The sequence below is a fragment of the Danio rerio genome, chromosome 4 (assembly GCF_049306965.1).
Source record: "Danio rerio strain Tuebingen ecotype United States chromosome 4, GRCz12tu, whole genome shotgun sequence".
Classification (NCBI taxonomy): Eukaryota; Metazoa; Chordata; class Actinopteri; order Cypriniformes; family Danionidae; genus Danio; species Danio rerio.
The window spans coordinates 75,143,412-75,150,000 of NC_133179.1; the positions used below are offsets into that span (position 1 = coordinate 75,143,412).

The 6,589-nt window shown below is 38.6% G+C and overlaps 1 protein-coding gene across 2 annotated transcripts in view; it reads left to right on the plus strand.

The window, feature by feature from the left end:
- The window catches only part of LOC141381790 (NACHT, LRR and PYD domains-containing protein 3-like), a 52,433-nt gene that overhangs the window by 42,104 nt on the left and 3,740 nt on the right, over nt 1-6,589 (plus strand). The window lies entirely within an intron of this gene.

Here is a 6,589-nt window from a genome sequence, read left to right on the forward strand (position 1 = left end):
GTGAAATGTGCGCTGCGGCCAGGATGCTGGCGCGACTCAGTATTTATATACCTTATAAAACCTTTTGGTATTACATTGATATTTGATATAACAACCATTTGAATTTATATAACAGCAAACGCAGGCTATAATGTAAACAGAAAGTATAGGGACTGTGTTTAACCTTTGAATAAAATGCAAACTGCATACATATCCTATAACGAAAAGAATCAGACAAAGGACAAAATAAATACATGATAAACGTATATTGCAAGAAAAACAAATTGTTTATATATATATATATATATATATATATATATATATATATATATATATATATATATATATATAAATGCAAATGAAAGGAAACAAATTGCTCAAGTATCAGGGAACATCTTAATACACTTAAAATGTTGTTTAAAAAATAAAACAGAATAGAATAGTGATGTAGACAGTTGACACATTAGCTTTCTCTTCTTCCCTCCTTCCTCCATCCCTGTCAGGAGCAAGTTGTAGCCACCATGTAATGCATTTTTCAATCTCTTTATCAGTGGCGTGGTATAGACATTTGTCCTCACTGCATCTGTGATTAAAAGATAAACTGATAATTAGTAATGAACAAGTACTAATGTAAAAAAAATAAAAGAAAGATGCTTGCTCTCATATAAGTAAAACCTAAATGGGACTATATATAGATTTTTTTGTTCCTCTGGTTAATAATTCAAAGAAATGCACAGATGAAACGGCTCCTAATTGTATTAAAATGTATATTCAATACCAACTTACTAACTCTGACAGTATTAAGGAGGAGTGCATGAAAGGCCACTTTTTAATTTGGCCCGCTCCAGTTAATTTGTTTAGTCAAGGAGTTAACCAAAAGCTTTTCCAGGATACGGCCAACTGCTTAGTGCAAAACACCAATGATTCCAAAGTAGCCTACCTACAAAGCAAAAAAACAAACAAACTAACAAATAAATAAATAAAACAAATAAACTTAAAACACTTCGAAATTAGCAAGAGCTTGAACTTACCCGTTTCTTCATTTGTTCGGGCTGCTCATTTAGTTGATTTAAGCTTTTCCAAGTAAAATTGGCCAAAGAAAGGTCAAATGTGTTTACATCTGGAATTTCATCACGTCTGTTTTGGTTTTGCTGGTTTATGAGAATCAGACCCAGCTGCTGCTTTATGACGTTGTGTGATTTTAAATCTTTATTCAGTCGTGCTAAAAAAGAAAAATAACAAATTAGTATAAATCAACCTGTAGCTTATTCTCATACAACTTGTGTAAATACTACAGTGGGTTAGACACTACTGATATCCTCTAGTTTATCTTTATTTTCTAGCTGCATTAAGCCTTTACAAGTTTAGTGATGTCTTGATTTCTTACAAAGACATGACGAGTTGCAATAAGTTCTGTCTTGATCTCCAACTGCACTAGAACAAGGACTGTAAATGTTCATAGGTGTACTGGAATGTACAGTATCTGTGCATCTTGAAGGTGGTCTTAAGATTTCTGCCATAGTCATTGATGGTGATGGTACTTGTGGTGCTGCATTGATTTCTGAAATCTTCATACCTGCCTTTTATCCAGCCTCTTTGTTCCAAGTAATTTTTCTTCATCATTGTATAGTTGTCTTTAATGTCCCTTGATCAGATACATTTACAAAACAAAACATCACTTTTTTATTATAGTGCCAGGGCAAAACTCGCTGGTTGTAATAGATCAATGACATAATGTTGACAGTATGTGTTTTAAATAATTGCAAACAAACCTGTTCTGTCTTTAGATGTATGACAGGCGATCATCATCCTCATCTGTCTACCAGTCAGAAATCACAGTTGCGTGTGAATGTTTGAGTCGAGCTTCCTCATATGATCTATAATGAAACATCACATTGTTGTTAACCTCCCGTAAAGAAAAGTTCAAATCCTGAAATACTATCAAAGTTAATTAATGCCTACAAGATTTTTTAGTAGATTCATGCATAGTGACAGCCTTATGAATCTGAGACATAGATTTGTAAGATGGTCAAGCACATGCATTATTCTGTACCCATGAAGATTAACCTACCATTGTGAAAAATGTTTGATGATGATAGCCAATAACAATAAACCATTTCAGCTGTTTGTGAAGCAATTAGTAATGTAAAGTCTGAAAAGCTCATTCTATGTTGAAAATGTATCAGCAGTTTACAGCTTATAATGGACTTTAAGCACCTAACTATATATGTCTATTCACATGTTCATAAGAGTGTGCCATTGGCATCTTTGGTCGTGATGTGCTGCAAAAAAAACTCACTAACCTTTGCTAAACAAAAACAATAAGACTTAACCAACAAATATTGTTACCCATTCATTTAAATTAGAATTTATCAGAATCAGAATTTTTGTCAATAACAAAAAAACAAAACAAAAAAAACATCAAAATCTGCTTTAAGACGTTCAGTTTTACATTAACTGAACATTACAGCTTGAACAAAAGATATAATTGATTCACATATGAATTAAAAGCACATGTTTTGCCATGTTAGTGTTAATGGATTCGTCTACAGAAACTTTCTTTAACGTAAAGTTAGCTTACACACCAATTTGTTTAATGTTTCTTTAAAACAATTAAAATAGTTGTCAGTTAATAAACACGTTACAGTCTAACATTATGTTAAAGGAACAGGAACTTTCAGACGTGTTTGTAACGTTAGCGCTAGCATAACTTACATTAGCTCCAGTCGTGTTTCTTAAAGCAAGTTACATTTTGTATCAAATTGTTTTAAATTACTAAACGCTGTTACAAACACTTTGGAAAAATCTTTTAAGCTCTAAATTCGCAAAGTATACAGTACACAAGCAGTAAAAATCTTACCTTTTTGACCGGAATCTACGTGAAAGTTTTGAAAAACCAAACAAACTTCTTTTTCTTCCTGTGATCTTCATGGCGGTCGGCAACCAGCTTTTTGGAGCATTAACTCCACCGCCTGGATTGAAGTATGGATCAGGAGTTTACTGCTTTACTGAGTTTCTGCAGCTAGATATATCTCATCTACTCTTACATGTGTTTCTTATGAAACCAACTTCTGCTTTAAAAAAACAGTCAGCACAGGAGCGTGCCGTCTCGAAAATAAGCGCATTTTTCACCGTTTTTCTCTAGATGATATATATAGTCCATTTATAAATAGCATTGTTTTGTTTGCGTCTAAACATTTCGACCATCCACACTAAATATTCTTATTATTTTGTTGCTGTCCTACCATGAATATTTTCTCAAATTATCTTTAAACGTGGAGCTAACAGATTACTAGATAAAATAAGAATTTAATCGGTTGCCATCAGCCGAGTCCTTGCCAGAAGCGGCCCGGACTCTACAGACAGACTCGGGCCGGAAATGAATGACTGGAATCGGGCCAGTGCTTTACAGCCGCATCACAACCGCATGTGCGCGAGCGAGCTGCGGGCCGCACCCGGCCCGGATAACACTCACTGATGTCGAGTCGAAGCCGGAGGCGCCGAAGGGCAGCCGAGCTCGGCCCGATTACACCCTGCTATCATATGTTTAGTTAACTTTTTGTTGACTTCACATTGCAACTGTAAAGATTGATTAGAAAAAATGTTTACAGGTCATAACATGCATACACAAGTAATATGTGTGATTAGTCACTACTAGAAATGTATAATAGCGTACATCATAAATATTATAGAAAATAAATATAATAATTAAAATGAGCATTTTTTTGTTTGTATTTTACAGTGCATATACTGTACAGTATGTGGCCTAAAATACTAGGCTATTATTTGACATTTATAACTTTAATTTAATCTTCACTTTAACAGGCTACAGAAAAGTCACGTAAATCCACATAATCATCACATGTGACCACGAATGAAGTTCATGTGACCACATGTGGAGACTTGTTCGAGATGACACGTTATCCTGTGAACAGCTGGCAGTTAAAGTTGGACAAATAGTCTAACCCATGTTATAACATGTGGAGCACATGAAACCCATTCCAACATGCTCACCATATTGCATTTTTAGCAGCTTTGCTATAATTTATTCAGCAACTGCAGTGCCAACCTTGTTTACAAATATTTATTTAATTGAGCTATTGTATAAAAATTGCATGTAAGCCTCGAACAGGCTCGAACCAGCGACCTTCTTGTGAGGCAATCGTGCTACCCACTGCGCTACCTGAAAAAACATGTAATACCAAAATACTAACAATTACCTGTAAATTAAATGTTGGAATTTTTAAATACAAAAAATATCTGTAAAAAAATATATATATTTCACTGTATAATGAAAAAACAGGAAAATTCAGTAAAAAAAAACCAGACAATTATCTGTAAAATAACATTTATTTTTACAGTTTATTTTAACAGGAATAATCTGTAAATATTAACATAAAATTACGTGTTACTCTCTTAAAATACAGTACATTTCCTTTAAAAAACAGAAAAAGAATGTAATACCAAAATACAAGCAATACAAGCGGAAGTGCTCGCAGACCGCGCAGAGAACGTGAACAAAGACGGGGGAAACGCGGCGGGCTAAGAGCTAAGCTAAAGCTAACACCACACCGGCTCTCTTTACCCAGCATTTTTCTCGCCAATGTACGGTCACTGGTGAACAAAATGGATGAGATTCGACTGCGCATCAACCACAGCAAAAGATTATGGAACTGTAACGTCATGATTTTCACAGAAACATGGCTTAACAGCGGGATACCAGACAACGCTGTATCGCTAACAGAGCAGCACACATTCCGAGTGGACAGAACGGCGGATGACTCCGGTAAGACCAGAGGCGGAGGATTATGCATTTATATTAACAAAGCTTGGTGCACAAATTCTGTCGTCGTTGGGAGACATTGCTCTGCTAACCTGGAATTCCTAATGGTTAAAAGTAGACCTTTTTATCTGCCACGGGAGTTCACATCCACCATAATATCTGCTGCTTATATTCCTCCCGATGCTGATGCAAAGCTGGCTATGAACGAACTTCATGCAGCCATCAGCAAACAACAGACTGCTCACCCGGAGGCTGCTTTTATTGTTGCGGGGGATTTTAATCACTCAAACTTAAAGACAGTGCTCCCTAAATTCCATCAAAACATTCTCTGCCACACAAGGGGAAACAAAACATTGGACCATGTTTACACAAACATAGCTGAAGCATACGCTGTGACCCCCCTCCCTCACCTGGGTCAGTCAGATCACCTTTCTTTGTTCCTTACCCCCAAATACTCACCCCTCATCGACCGTGTAAAGCCATCAGTGAGGACCATCAAAGTGTGGCCAGCGGGGCAGACTCCACACTCCAGGACAGGTTTCAACACACAGACTGGGGTATGTTTGCTTCCCAGACCACACATGGCTCTCACACAGACATTGACAGTTACACTTCCTCTGTTCTGGAATATATCAACACCACCATAGACAGTGTTACAACCCAGAAACAAATCACCACATACCCGAATCAGAAGCCATGGATAAACAAGGAGTTGCGCCTCCTGCTGAAGGCACGCAACACTGCCTTCAGATCAGGGGATGCACAGGCCTACAGCACTTCCAGGGCTAATCTGAAGAGGGGCATCAAAAAGGCCAAGCACTGCTATAAGCTTAAGCTAGAGGAGCACTCTTCCAACTCTGATCCTCTGCGCATGTGGCAGGGCATCCAGGTCATCACCAACTACAAACCCAGCCAGTCCACACCCACAGCCACTGACGTCTCCTTCCTGAACGAGCTAAATGACTTTTATGCCCGCTTTGACAGAGACAATAAAGAACCCTACACCAGGATCACTTCCTCCACCGACCACTCACCTATCACACTCACCTCCTCAGAAGTACACACGGCACTGAGTCGTATCAATGGGCGTAAGGCTGTTGGACCAGACGGTATTCCTGGGCGTGTCCTCAAAGTATGTGCAGAACAGCTCGCTGGGGTATTCACAGACATTTTCAACCTGTCGCTCAACCTAGCAGCTGTGCCAACATGCTTTAAAACCACCTCTATTGTGCCAATGCCCAAACACTCCAGCCCAACATGCCTGAATGACTACCGCCCTGTAGCACTCACACCCATCATCATGAAGTGCTTCGAGCGGTTGGTCCTGGCACATCTAAAAGACTGTCTGCCACCCACACTGGACCCACATCAGTTTGCCTACCGTAGCAACAGGAGCACAGATGATGCAGTCTCTATAGCACTGCACTCTGTACTCACACACCTGGACAATAAAAGCACTTATGCACGAATGCTGTTTGTGGACTTCAGCTCAGCATTCAACACTGTCATACCCTCTAAGTTACTGATCAAACAAAGGAACCTAGATATTGACACATCACTCTGCAACTGGATTATGGACTTTCTGACTAACAGACCTCAGAATGTTAGATCAGGTCACATCTGCTCCACCACCGTCACACCCAACACTGGTGTACCACAGGGCTGTGTGCTGAGCCCCTTCCTCTACTCCCTTTTTACCGTTGACTGTAGGCCTGTTAATAGATCTAACACCATCATCAAATTTGCAGATGACACCACAGTGATTGGTCTAATCAGCAGCAATGATGAGACGGCCTACAGGGAGGAGATACAGCATCTGGCCACTTG